Source organism: Triticum aestivum, chromosome 6B (assembly GCF_018294505.1).
Source record: "Triticum aestivum cultivar Chinese Spring chromosome 6B, IWGSC CS RefSeq v2.1, whole genome shotgun sequence".
NCBI classification, from domain to species: domain Eukaryota; kingdom Viridiplantae; phylum Streptophyta; class Magnoliopsida; order Poales; family Poaceae; genus Triticum; species Triticum aestivum.
In genome coordinates, this window is record NC_057810.1 from 170,056,602 (window position 1) to 170,072,283 (window position 15,682).

At 45.6% G+C, this 15,682-nt stretch overlaps 1 pseudogene; it reads right to left on the minus strand.

The window, feature by feature from the left end:
* Nucleotides 1-7,740: 7,740 nt before the first annotated feature.
* Nucleotides 7,741-15,682, minus strand: part of LOC123139044 (protein PECTIC ARABINOGALACTAN SYNTHESIS-RELATED-like) — a 160,744-nt pseudogene continuing 152,802 nt past the window's right edge.

The window sequence follows — 15,682 nt, forward strand, 5'->3', positions numbered from 1 at the left end:
AAGATTCAACACCCTCCAAATTAGTGGGATCACTAATTCCTAAAGTGGACACTCTTCCAAACCCACTTTCTATGATAGTATTATTCATACTCCAAAACATACAAGTGAAGTTCATGGAGCATTCTACAATTAATACAGACTAACCAATATCCAAGCTCAAAATATATAAGTGAAGCACACGAAGCATTCTATAAAACCATACTCAAAAGATTTAAGTGAAGCACAAAGAGCATTCTATAAGGTCATACTCAAAATATATAAGTGAAGCACATTAAGCATTCTATAAATCGATGAAGGGCTATCTCATACTAGCATGGTTCTTAAAGAAAAAGAAAAACACAAAGGACACAAATCATGTGAACAAAACAAAAACCAAGGTATACCGATAATTGTTGAAGAAGAAAGATGGGATGCCAACCGGGGCACCCCCAAGCTTAGATTCTTGAGTATCCTTGGGATATTTACTTGGGGCCTTGGGCATCCCCAAGCTTGAACTCTTGCCTCTCTTTATTCTTCTCACATCGGTAACTCCTCGTTCTTCGAACACTTCATCCACAAAAACTTAACATAAACTTTGTGAGATTCGTTAGTATACTAAAGCAAATCACTACCTTTAGGAACTGTTGTAAACTCATTCCAATTTCATATTAGCACTTTGTCTACTGTATTCCAACTTCACCATGGTTCATACCCCCCAATACTACCCATGGATTCATCAAAATAAGTGAACAACACATAGAAAATAGAATCTGTCAAAAACAGCACAGTCTGTAGTAATCTGGAAATTTACTAAACTTCTGTAACTCCAAAAAATTCTAAAAAAATATGAAAATTTTAAAAAGTTGTACATAAGTAATTTTCAAAAAGTTTCAAACCCATTTGACTTTCCAGTAAAAAATTTAAATTCACGCGCTACAACCAAAGTTTCCGTTTTTGTACTGCACATAGTAAACAAGCAATCTAATCATCCTAAAACCAAAGCTTGGCACATTATTTTAATACAATGAATATATACAAGGGGATAATTATTTTCAGACAAATTTCCATGAATTTTTTTACATTGTTTCCATGAGCATGAACACAAGTGTTCAAGGCCGACCCTCACTTCTCCAATGTATAAGTTTCCAATCACTTCTCTTTTTGAAAAACTTTTTAGGCATATGAGGCAAGTGAATCTTTTTGTATTTTCATTTTTTTTAATTTTTTGTATGTTTCACCCACAACTAAGCAAAACAAAAACAAAAACAAAAATCTACTTAGTGAAGAAAGCAAACAAGCACACACGAGAATATCAACCCCATGCTATTGCTCCCCGGCAACGGTGCCAGAAAAGAGGTTGATAATCCCCAAGTGTAGGGAATCATCGTAGCAATTCCCAAAGGTGGAAGTGATAAGTATGGAGTGTCGAACCCACAAGGAGCTAAAGGCAAGATCAATATTCTCTCAACTCCTATCTGCCACTGATACGACTCTAGGTACACCGAACGTTTGCTTCCAACTAGAAACGAGAGATAAAACCACGTTGTTGGTATGAAGAGGATAACTTTGCATGATATCGGAGAGCGAAGATATAAAAGTAGGTGTTGTTATCATAAAGTTGGAATATATTACTAAATATATCCAAATAGCGAGTATGGAATAATGATGGGTCAGTGTGCGGAATTATCCTAGGCAATTGTTAACAAGACCGGTAATCACTATTGCAATTTCATATGAGGGAGAGGCATAAGCTAACATACTTTCTCTTCTTGGATCATATGCACTTATGATTGGAACTCTAGCAAGCCTCCACAACTACTAAAGATCATTAAGGTAATACCCAACCATAGCATTAACATATCAAGTCCTCTTTATCCCATACGCAACAACCCCTTTATTCGGGTTTATGCTTCTGTCACTCAAGCAACCCATTATAAGCGAATCATGAACGTATTGCAACACCCTACAACGGGTATCCCTCATGCTTGCGTGACACGGAGGGCACAATATGACAGGACCAAAATAAAACATACAACTCATACCAATCTAGATCATCAATCAACCCAAAGACAAAGGATATCTACTCAAAACATCATAGGCTGGCAACACATAATTGGATCAAAATATGTGGCATAAAGCACCATGTTCAAGTAGGGATTACAACACGGTGCGGGAGAGTGAACCGCGTAAAAGAGATGAGGATGGTGATGATGATGTTGATGTTGATGAAGATGATCACCGCGGCGATGATTCCCCTCCCGATGGCACTCCGGCGCCACCGAGAGAGAGGAGGAGAGGTTCTCCCCCTTGTGCTTCCTCCTTCATGGCCTCCCCCTGGATGGGGAGAGGTTATCCCTCTGGTCCTTGGCCTCCATGGCGATGATGGCCCCTCCGGGATCCTCCCCCATGGCCTCTGGTGATGATGGCCCCCTCCGGCAGGGTGTCAGAGAGGGCCCAGATTGATTTCTCGTGGCTACAGAGGCTTGCGGCGGCGGAACTTCCTATCTAGGTTATTTTCTGGACGTTTGGACATTTATAGGAGAGGTTGGCGTCAAGAACAAGTCAGGAGGCCCCACAGAGAGTCCACGAGGCAGGGGGCGTGCCCCGGGGGGTTGGGAGCGCCCTCCACCCTCGTGGGGCCCACGAGACTCCCCTCCGGTAACTTTTCGTTCCAGTATTTTTTATATTTTCCAGAAAAAATCTCCGTTGATTTTCAGCGCATTCCAAGAACTTTTATTTTTGCACAAAAACAACACCACAGTAGTTCTGCTGAAAACAGCGTCAGTCCGGGTTAGTTCTAATCAAATCATACCAAAATTATATAAAACTATTGTAAAAATGGCATGAATACTTCATAAATCATAGATACGTTGGAGACGTATCAGAGGCCACGACGGTGGCGTATTTCTAGAATATGTTTTCACTTGAAAACGATTCGGGCGTCGGGCAAGAGGCTGCCGGGTGGGGTCGGACTACAGGTTTATTAGAGGGAGAGAGAGAACCAGAGAGGCAACCGCTTATCGATGGTCGCTTGTCGACGAGGAGGCTGAGCGGTGAGATGACGGAGATGGACCAGGCACTCGACGATGAGCACGCCCGTACTCGCAGCCCATCGAATGGTGTCCGGATGGCGTCGTTCACATCCTCTTCAGCGGTGTTGACGTATAAATGTATTGCCTAGTCTCTTCCATCAGATTGGTCTTTTGGTTGCATTGGCTAGAGCATGCATTTGTACATGGTAGCAGAGCCAAGAGGTCTTGAGTTCAAGACCAGGTTGGCGCAATGAAATTGCAGCCCACTTTTGATCCATGTTTAGGCCTGAGGGAGCCACACGTGAGGGAGAGTGTTGACGTATAAATGTATTGCCTAGTCTCTTCCATGAGATTGGTCTTTTGGTTGCATTGGCTAGAGCATGCACTTCTACAAGCGGTGGTGGCCATCGGTGGTCGTCGGAGTCGATCGTCCAGGCATGAATTCAGAGCTTGGAGGAGGGCATTGACACTAGGAGAGAAAGGGGAGCTCAAGCACTACCGGAACAGGGCTCTACCCCGACGGCCAAATCTACGACGCCCCCTGTTGGCCTACTATGAGTTATGCCGATAGCTAGGGCCAGGCCGTCGGGCTATCCTACTCTATGTTGACGGCCCCCGTTGGCACAGAAAAGCCGTCAACGTAGATCAGAGTGCGCCTACAGCTGCCATCGGCATAGCTGTGGGTCCGGCGACACCGCTCGTGACGGGCGGCTAACGATGTTGAATCTATGCCGACGGCCGTCGACATAGCTACGCATGCCACGTCACCGATCTGAGGTGCACCGACTGGCTACCCTGCCTCACATATGACGACGGCTGCCGTCAGCATACCTGCCACGTCACCGATCCGCGTCGCGCCGACCAGCTAGCCCTGGCCGCCGTCGGCAATATATATATATATATATATATATATATATATAGGGTGGGTCTATTATGATAACACCCCCTTAAGACCTTATTCTGCACATCAACCGGCTTATTCTGATAACACTCCTTCGTCCCCGACCGGAACAACATCCACCACCCACCGTCCTACCCCCAACCCCCGGAGCGCACCCACCCCCGCACTACCCACCTTCTTCCCCGCACATCCCACGACCCAAGCTCCCTGACACATCTCACCACAGTAGCCCCCAATCCCCTCCCGCACCATCCACGGGTCCACCTGGACTTCCTACGCCGCGGGCAGCAGTTCCGCCCAGCGATCCCCTCCACCTTCCTCCAGCACGGGGGGCTGCCGCCTTGACCAGGCCAAAGCAGCCACGCTCCTTCGCCGCTGGATCCCGTTGCCTGCCACCTGCAGATCCGGCGATCCCTGGCACCATGACCCACACACCGCCGCCCCCCGTGCGTATCCGCCATCCGCGATGAGCCCGGGCACCACGCGCCGTCGTGCCGCGACCAACTGCCCAACCGTGATGCAATGGTCTCCGCCGTCCCACACGCACAGTCGCTCTCACCCAGGTGCCGCTGCAAGCCTGCCGACGGACCACCTCACCCGGATCCGGCGCGCCCCTGATCCACAACATCCACCAACCACCACGGCGGCCCGACCCACCACCTTCCTCTAGCGTTGCCACCTGATTCCCGCTGGGGTGATCTGGAATCTGTGGATCCGGGGTTAGGGGAGGTTTGGCCGACACCGTCGGCCGGGCTGATCTCCAGCAGATGCACGACCAGCGTGGAGGTGGAGCGAGGCCCCGCGTGCAGTGCCTACCTCCCGCCACTGCAGTGCGTGGCCGTCCACAAATGGTGAAGTCCACGCCACTAAAGGTCGCCCGCGGTCCATGTTTCCAACGCGTGCAGCTCATAGCCCGCTGATTGTGCAGTGCGGCAGTGCGTGCTTGCATACAAGTGCGTCGAATGAGGAATTTTTGCAATCCACAGCTACTCCGCTTGTGCAGTTCGCAAAGCACTTGCGTGCAGAAAAATTTGGCGGCACGACTTTCTCTTGTTCTCCCCTTCTGCAGGTCATGTCGCATTCCAACAGTCAGCCTCTCTTAATCCACCACCATGGCTGCCGGATCTGGCCCAACAACCACTTCTGTCTCCGGTTCCCCCCATTCTAACTCCTTTCTTCTTCCCCAACATCCACGAGGAGGACGACGAGCGACTCACAAGCAGCGACCACTAAAGGTGGGCGGCACGCGACCTTGCAGTACGACGCGGCAACAAAAACTTCTTCAGTGAGGACTTGTAGCTCACCAGCGAGTGGCTTGCGGTTGGCACAATGCGGTCGGTGTCCAGCGCCCATGGGTAGCCTCTGTCAACCCATTCAGGTGAAGGAGCACTTCTACTGATGAATCCCATTGATGTTGGACTCACAGTACGGAAAGTGTACTCCGCGGGGAGTCGATGATGGCTACACGCACCTGCTGAGTGCACTGCTTCAGCGATGACCTTTTGTGATGCTCAGATGTGGTTCAGTGTAAATGTTGTTTGAAGTTTGCTTGGCTGATACTCCGCCACTCGAGCAGCATGACCATGGTGATGCAGTGCACAACGACTCTAGCATGCAGTGCAGTGGGTGTGTGCCCTCCTCGAGTACTCCTCGACTCCACGCCACCTTGTAGTATGGGCGTCAGTGAATTCTTCTTCGTCGAAGACATGCAGCTTGTTGGCGAGTGGCTCGTGGTTTAGGAAGCACGGGCATGCAGTCCACTACTTGACTTTTTGTTTGTATTTTGAGGTGGTGCAGTGCGGCGGTGTTTCTCCTTGGGGCATGTGCGTGGAGTACATTTTTTATGATAAAGTTGGGCGGTGTAGTTCACTTCATCCATGTTTTGCATTTTTTGGAGATTTTTTTTTGAAGTGCACTCAGTTTGTGTAAAAAGAATATGTTTCATTATCCCTATGTATGAAATGCAAAAAATGTTTCGTGTTTCAAAAATCAGTTGGCTACATCAACGTCTGCAGTCCGTTTGGTCCTCGGATGTGGTTCGTTTTTGAGAGTGATGCCGTTCACTTGCGCACATCGTGGAAGTGCGAATTTTTTTAGCGAAACAATTAAAAAAATAATGCGGTCCACTACGATATTTGTCGCGGTTCACTTGCCTCATCTCTACGGTCCACTCTTGTTCATAAAAAAAGCTGGAAAAAAACAACAAAAACTCGTCTGAGAAAAATTTATGTTCGACAAAAGAAATCATAAAGTTCACTTGCCTGTCTGACGCAGTGCGGTTTTCGTCCGATGCAGTGCGGTTTTCTGTCGGATGACGTACACTCGTTGATTTGGGTGTCGCAAAAAAACAGAGTGTCCGCACTTTCGTAATTTTAAAATTGCTCTTAAACCGTAAAGAATTAGAGGGAGCGTTCTACATGAAAAAGTTGTGTCTCGACGATATCTTTCCAACAGCGTACAATTTAAATCATTTCGACCAGCAGTTTGTAAAAATTTCTCGAAAAACGGCCGCTGCCTCTCGTAGTTAGCCGCATGATTTTTGAAATTAACTAAAAACCGTAAGGAATCTCAAAACCATTTCTACATATGAAAGTTGCGCCTTGTCCATAGCTTTCCAACGACGTATTACACGCCTCGTTTCGACAAACGGTTCAAAAACTAGAGCGAAAACAGTACCAAAAATTGCAAAAATTTCAAAAAAACGTAATTCCGCGATTTAGTAAATTTGAAACTGCTCTTAAACCGTAACAAATTAGAAAACATAATAGATATGAAAAAGATGCACCTTGACGATATCTTTCCAACGGCGTATCATTTGCTTTATTCCGATGAGCGGTTTAGAAAAAATCACAAAAATACGCTTGCTGCCACTCGTCATCCGCCGCGCCGTTTTTGAAACTGCTCTTAAACCACGAGGAATCTTGAAAAGTGTTCAACATAGCGAAGTTGCGCCTAATCCATAGCTTTTCAACAATATATTATACGCCTCGTTCCGATAAACAATTAAAAAATTAGAGCGAAAACAGTACCAAAAAAACACTGCATGCAGTTTTTTCCGACGTGAAGTTCACTAGTCTATATTGCAGTGCTCGTCGTCAAGAAGATGCAGTGCACTTGCATTCAGCGTGCAGTGCGGAAGTGCTGTGCAGAATAGTTATTCTGCTAATATTAGCATAATAGACCCGAGCGTTCCTATTGACTGACCTATCACAACCGGGTGGAGAGGTCAAAGCCCGTCCGGTGAAAGTCAAAGGGCTAGATCTCATGGTCAACTGCTCCAGGGTTAGTTGGGATGGGGGGACTGGTGGGGTAGCAATGCCACCAGAGCATCGCACCGGGCCCTCATACATGTCGTACGGTGTGGTGGCATGTCTGAAGAGGCAACACGCGTCTCCTGGGTGTGGCCCCTCTCACGGACGGCACCGCCGCCAGCACCTGGAGGGGGGAAACAGTCGCGTCGGGTTTACACGAAGGGGAGCTTGCTGTGGGTTTAGCCCGGACATTGCTCCCAAGTGTTCCTATGGGCTGGCCGTCGGCATACCTTTGCCACGTGGCATTCCCTCGTTGGTTAGCGTGTGTGACGGCGTCGTCTATTGCCGTTTGGTGATATTCTCTGCCGACGGTGTATCTATGCCGACGGCCACACGGAAGCCGTCGACATATATACCTATGCCGATGGTCTGACACAAATACATTGACGTTATCTACGCTGACGAGTGTATGCCGATGGTGGCCGTCGGCATAGACGTAGGCCGATGGCAAAGGGCCTATGCCGATGGCCCGCGGCCGTCGGCATAAGTTGTTAGTCCGATGGTGAGTATCCTTAGCTCATCCGGAAGTGCACCAGAACATGTTCCTGAGGGGAGCCATCCTATTTTTGCCGCCGTGCACTTGCCATGATGCAACGTATATCTGTGTTTCCCTTGTGTATCCTAGTGCTCGCGGGATCACGGCTATCTCACCAGGCTCAAGGGGGCAACACCCTTCTTTTCTCTTTTGCAATGCTAATGGCCAAAGGTGAGATCCATTACGCGTGTGCATAACAACATCAGAAACTGTTAGAATGCTATGTTGTGGGCATCACTTCTAAGTTCGATGAGATAGCTATAATTTCAGAACTGTTAAAAAACCAAAAATCGAGATGACCTTAAAGCGTCGTGGCCATTCTTTCTGTCTATAAGCTGCCATCATCATTTTCTCATCACGTGTTCCAGCAAAATCACAAAAGGACAGGCCCACCATTCCTTTCTCATATCTTCTTAGATGAGGGGACCTTTAGAAGAAGTGGCAATTACTTGATCATCAAATAAGCATTCCCTCAACAATGAACTCCAAAGAGATTGAATAGAAGATATTCACTATAGCTTACATGTATGGATTCCCGCTGCTAGTTCGGTTCCTCATCTTTGTTGCCAGCTTATCAGCCATTTCTTCAATATCGGGTAGGAACTTCAAGGCGTGATAATTAACTCTGCATCTTGATACGTCTCGAACGTATCTATAATTTTTGATTGTTCCATGCTATTATATTGCCCGTTTTGGATGTTTATGGGCTTTACTTTACACTTTTATATCATTTTTGGGACTAGCCTACTAACCGGAGGCCCAGCCCGAATTGCTGTTTTTTGCCTATTTCGGTGTTTCGAAGAAAAGGAATATCAAACGCAAACGGGATGAAACCTTCCGGAGCGATCTTTCCGGAACAAATGCAAACTAGGAGACTTGGAGTGGACGTCAAGAAGTAAACGAGGAGGCCACGAGGGTGCCCGGCGCGCCCTAGGGGGGTGGGCACGCCCCCACCCTCGTGGACCCTCGTGGCTCCATCGACATACTTCTTCCTCCTATATATATCCACGTACCCCAAGAACATCTAGGAGCACCACGAAAACCTAATTACACCGTCGCAACCTTCTGTATCCGTGAGATCCCATCTTGGAGCCTTCGCCGGTGCTCCGCCGGAGGGGGAATCGACCATGGAGGGCTTCTACATGAACACCATAGCCTCTTCGATGAGTTGTGAGTAGTTTACCACAGACCTTCGGGTCCATAGTTATTAGCTAGATGGCTTCTTCTCTCTCTTTGAATCGCAATACAAAGTTCTCCTCGATCTTCTTGGAGATCTATTCGATGTAACTCTTTTTGTGGTGTGTTTGTCGAGATCCGATGAATTGTGGGTTATGATCAAGTTTATCTATGAGAAATATTTGAATCTCCACTGAATTCTTTTATGTATGATTTGTTATCTTTGCAAGTCTCTTCGAATTATCAGTTTGGTTTGGCCTACTAGATTGATCTTTCTTGCAATGGGAGAAGTGCTTATCTTTGGGTTCAATCTTGCGGTGTCCTTTCCCTGTGACAGCAGGGGCAGCAAGCACTACAAAAAATACACTTCCATGATGATACGTGTTTGTCACAGTAGGTCGCGTTTTTTGTCATGCATGTACATCCATGACGATTTTATGACAGAATCAAGATAGTCATAACTGTGCTATCGTAGAAGTGTTCCATGACATTACCAAAATTATCATCACGGAAGTGTCCACTTCCATGACGATAAATCGCGTGTCATAGAAGTGCTTTCGTCAAGGGTGACCGACACATGGCATCCACCGTAACGGAACACCGTTAAGCTATCGGGTCGGGTTTTGGATCCGATAACCCGTTAGCAGCCCCGACCAATGGGGATTTTCCACGTGTAAAATCATCATTGGCTGGAGGAAACAAGTGTCGGCTCATCGTTGGGACAGATGTCATCCACTCATTGGACAGAAGGCGCCTATAATACGTCAACACGTGCCACGGCCCAACAGAGGCCCATTCCTGTGAAAAGCCAGGCCTGTTTGACTTGGTCAAAAGGTGGCGGGCCGGCCCATGGAAAGCATGTTAATGGCCTGTTCGCATATAGCCCATTTACAGCCCGCTAACCCAAGGCCCGTTACGCCCTATCCGAATTAGGCCCAGTAGCGTCATCTGGGCCATCCAATATGATTCGAGCCCGTTTTCACTTCTGGCCCATGTATGGCCCATGACGTCTTTCGGCCCATATGAGGCCCTTTGTAACTCTTGGCCTATTAACGGCCCATGGTGAAACTGGCCCATAATGAACAGTGTATCACTTTACACCCATTAACGGCCCGTGGTAAAACTGGCCCGTAATGAACAGTGTACCACCTTATACCCATTAACGGCCCGTTATTCCGTTGGGCCGTTTCCATCCCATGTTATCTTTCGGCCTTCTCAGAGCCCATTTATTCTTGGGCTCATTTATAGCATTCGTTTACTTACGGCCCGTTACTGTCATTTTCTGCTTGTGGGCCAAATTCAGCCCGTGGTTATAGTTGGCCCGTTTGTGGTCCGTTAATACGTTGGGACGTTTTCATAGTGTCATCAAATACGGCCTATTAACGATGGCCCGTTATGGTCGGCCCATGAACGGACGATTCCAACTCTAGCCCGTTTACGGCCATAATGCGGTCTGTTTGGCCCATGTTTGGCCAATCGATCATACGGCCCGTATAAGGCCCATTGATGATACAGCCCGCAGAAGGCCCATTGTTTCTACGGCCCATAGAAGGCCCATTTTTTCTATGACCCGTGGAAGGCCCACTGTTACTACGGCCCGTAGGAGGCCCAGTGTCACTACAGTAAATATTAGCCCATGTTTATTGTGGCCTAGTTTTAAAAAATAGGTTATTGCAGCCACTAGCAAACCGCGAAAAAAGAACTACAATGACTACAAGCAAACAAATAAACAAGACAACAAGGAAATAAATAAGCAAGCAACTAACGCTAGGCTATCACGGCTATTACACATATTAAATCCACTGGGCATTAAAGTTCGCCACCAGTGCAAATATAGGGAACAAAGTAGCATATCATATACACTGGTTGTCAAAGTTGGCGACCAACGCAAATAAACACCGCAGCAAAACAAATCCAAAACTGAAACCACTTTAGAAGATCTCAAGAAACAATATCCTAGGTACCCATAATGCTGGCAAGATGCTTAGCAAGCATATTAACTTTCTCTTGTTTGGCGCTTAAATCCTCCAGCGCTTGCTGTTGCACCAGGAAATATGCATCTGAATTCTGCAGGGACTTCCTCAGTCCTTCAGCTTCCTGTCATAGCACATCTGATCGATGTCTTTAAACTTGAAGTTGAGACTCAAGAAGATAAACTGATTCAGGCAGCGAGTTCGAAGAGCTTGTGCCAGCAGTAGTGGCCAGTAACTCGAACACTACATCAAGACAAGACTTTTGGGTTCTCTCACTGTCGTCAAAATAGTTTTTATCAGCTTTCTTGGAGACCAATAGGGATGTCTCACTATCTTGAACCTTATCTGCATTACTTCCTTTACCATTGGATAACGCGGTACTGTTCTCCAATATTTTGTCCGCATTCTAAAAGAGAAACAAGCAGACACATCACTTGTTTACCATGTTGTATATGAAATTCATTTTGGTAAATGAGTTCAGTAGTAAAGTGGACAGGATAACAACATGAAATAAACATATATCTATGTGCCATGGTCACTTTATGGTCTATATCATTCTAGTTTTTGTTGCCAAATCAAGGTAGAGACACAGTTCAAATAATATTTGTTCAAGACAAAGCAGAATAGACATAATATAAGTGTGGGAAACTATAGAGCAATAACAACACTTGTAATGTGCATGACATGAGAACATAACTGTTTATTCAATTTAAACTGAAATCAACATAGAACAGGTTACAACAGCAAACCAGTTAAAGAAACAGGTTTAAAACATACCTGTTGTGCATTGGAGTTTCAATTCCATCCTTCAAATTTGAAAATAGTTGGTATGAGTAAATACAGTAATGCAAGAGCAAAGGAGTATGAACCATAGCTACAGAACCTGACCTGAGAACAAATCTTCTTCTCCTTTAAGCGTTGAGTTAGGATTCGGAGTGGTGGTCCTCGTGCTCTGGGCACTGCAGTTCCCTTACTATCTGCTCGTGTTTGGGTGCTCTGTGGTGGAGACGGTGCTGTGTCAACTGGAACTGGGTTACTATCTATCAGGGTTGGGGTTAGAAGGGGTGTAGCTGGTTCTCTGTCCAACTGGGTAGGGGTACAATCTGCGAGAGTCTGGGTTATGTGTGGTGGATCTGGTCCTTGGGCAAGTAAAACCGTTGTTCTATCTGCATCAACTGGTAGCACTATCTTTTCTGAAGACCGTGCTGTTACTCCCTTAGATACTGCCATCACGCTCTCCAATTGAAATGGCTGATAAAGAAGAAAAGTAGTTGAAAGTATAGACAATGTATGATAAACAGGTGCAATGGATAGTGGGGAATAAAAGAGGGCATGAAATAATTCATATTTATGTTGTCTAACCAAACAGGATAGCATGACACAATTTCACATATATGCTGGCTAACTAAACAGGATAGCATGACACAATTTCACATTATGATGGTTAACTAAAAAAGATGGAAAGACATAGTTCAAAATATGAGACTATGTAAACATGATGACATGACATAACTATATAATGTGTTTATTAAATAGGTTGGCATGCCATAATTCACATACATTCATGGATAGAATGCCATAATTCAAAATATGATGACTGTAAACACTAAACAGGATGAGATGATATAACTATATGATATCTTTATTAAATGGGTTGCCATGCCATAATTCAGATAGATGATGCGTATGTACTATGTAAACATGATGGCATGGTATAATTCAAATATATGATTTATATAGTAAGCAAGTAAGCAGATGGCAATCCATATATGATGTAAAAACTAAGCAATGCAAGACAACATGCATGACATGGGTAATATAACCCTGCCAAGTTTGAGCATAGACCTTAGGGGGGAAATAGGACTGGTCATCAGTCTCTGAATCCTCCTCTGAGGAGCTCTCTGTAACCAGCAAGATGTCTGCTTCAGTAGGTAGCATTGTCTGCTCTGAATACCTTGTTTTCACTCTAGATACTTCCATCACCGCTTCAAATGGCTGATGCACAGGAAGAGTAGTTGAATATACAAACGTTGTCGACAAATGGAACACGTAATACAAAAAAATGATAGCATGATATAATTCACATACATGATGATTGGCTAAACAGCATGGCATTGCATAATTCACATATATAATGCCTTTGCAACAAGATAGCATTGTATAATTCACATATATAATGTCTTGCAACAAGATGTCAATGCATAATTCACATATATGGTAATTAGACACTAAACAGGTGGCATTCACACAAAGCATGTCTAAACTAATCAAATGACATAGCAATGCGAGACACCATACGCACGATATGAGCAACATAACCCTGCCAAGTTAGAGCATACACCTTGGGAAGGGGGGGAATTGGACTGGTCATCTGTCTCTGAATCCTCCTCTGAGGAGCTATCCGTAACCAGCGAGATATACGCTTCGTCAGATAGCATAGTCTACTCTGAAGACTTTGTTTTCACTCCAGAATTTGCCATCACCGTGTCAAATGGCTGATGCACACAAAGAGTAGTTGAATGTACTAACATTGTTGACAAATGTAATATAAAACGAAAAAAAAGGATGGCCTGATATAATTTACATATAAGATGACTGGCTAAGTAGGATGGCATTGCAAAATTCACATATATGATGCCTGGCTAAACAAGATGGCGTTGCATAATTCACATAAACGATGGATAAACTAAACAGATGGCATTCACACAAAGGATGTCTAAACTAAGCAGATGACATATTTGATGTATAAAGTAAGCAATGCAAGACACCATATGCATGATATAACCAACATCAGCATGCCAAGTCAGAGCGAAGACCTCAAGGGGTAAATAGGAGTTGTCTTCTCCTTCTGAATCCCCCTCAGAACAGATATCTTCCTCTCGATTACAATTCGAAATGCGTGGAGGGGGGGGGGGCTGCCTTTGCGCCTACCATGGAGGGACGTCTGCATGAAATTTTATTGCCACGCAAGGCTCGTCTCTTTTGCTCTACATGTTCAGTTCCATTGTTTACAATAACTGTCATGCATAGGAATAAAACATAGTGAGATTATGTAAGGAGTGCATGCAGAAATCCAGAGTGATGGCAGCAACCTGTGGATAGACCCAAAACCAATAATAGCAGGCAGATAATGGCTTTAGGTAAAAAATACAAATAATGGCTTCTTTACTGTTTGTTTCCCACCCAACATGAAACTCATAGTAGACACCGGAGATTAACCAGATAGTAGATAGATACTATTGATTGCGGCCCCGATATGTACCCCACAACCATTTAAAAACTCAAGTTTGACCATTAGTTTGGAGCTGACTCAGAGTCTAATCGGTGAACATGACGATAAAGTAGCATGTAATATTAAGCGATGCATAACGTAAGCAGACACGAAAGAGTGCGACCTCTCTTGCGGACCCGTGTAGTCCTCGAGGTCATCTGCTTGGTTGATGATGGTAATGCAGTTTTCATGGCTGCTAGCGGCGGGGAAGAAGATCTGAGGCGGCGAAAGACAGTCTGGAGGCTGGATCCCTACTGTGCTGGACCCTTCTATCGTTGGAGCAGCTGAGCTGGGGTGGACGACGGCGCAGCAGGAGCAGGACAAACCACATATGGTTTTCTTTGATAACTATCTGTAAGAGAAGTAATTCTGTAAGGGCTCGTTTGAATTGGAGGATTCCAACAATGCAGGGATAGGAAATAGACAGGAATAGGATAGGAATGCATGTGCAAAATAGAGAATTTAAAAACACAGTATTTCTGCCAATCTGGGTGTTTGATTCACAATAATTGGAAGATCACAGGATGCAAAGAAGCATGGTGAGATTAAGTCAAACCACAAGAAAATGTACGGTTATAATGCTATTATGCTACTATCTCTTAGTCTTGTGCTTCATGAATAGGAATTTGAAAAGGAGGACAAGTGAAAATTAAAATTCCTACATTTTTTCTTTCATGGAGACACTAAAGGAACAAATCCGTGTGCTCAGTGGACAATATATATAACATGTAGAGTAAAAAAGAGATGCAACAAGTGTACAACCTCTTTGGCGAAGCCATGTCGATCTCAGCATGATTGGGTTGGCCGGTGAGGATGCTCCGGCTGACTTTGCTGTCGGAGAAGGGGAAGAAGATCTTAGGCGTCTGGAGATGGAGCCCGAGGTACTGCTCCGCTGTGATGGAGGGTTTCGTTGTTGGAGTAGCTCCGGTGAGTTGTACGACGGGAGGCTAAAGCAGGACAAGAGAGACAACAAACAACGTTAACCTGAGTGGAATTCTAATAGCATCTCCAATACATGACGTAAAATACATAACCACAAAGTGCTAGATGTAAAATACATCAGCTGCTCATCTCTGAACTTAACTGTCGAAACTGAATTTAACTTTCGAAACTGAACTTAACTGTCGAAACTGAATTTAACTATCGAAACTGAACTTAACTATCAAAACTGAATTTTGCTGTCGAAACTGAATTTTGCTGTCGAAACTGAACGCACTAGCAAGGTGAGGCTACACGTCTGTCGACTGACTTTTTCATCTCTGGTCAGTCGATTTTGCAGCCGTTGGATACGAAATCAAGGGCCTGCGGTTCATCTTCAACCTCCACCCCCCTGAGCCGCCAGCCACCACCGGCCAAACAACAGCCCCCCCGCCGCCCGCGGTCAGCGGTGCGCCACCCCGCCCGCCCCGAAAACACTCCCCACCACCTGTCCGCCGCTGCCCCGGCCATCCCTCTAGGCCCCCCCGTGCCGAGCTTTTTCTCCGCCGATCCCCACGCCACCGCC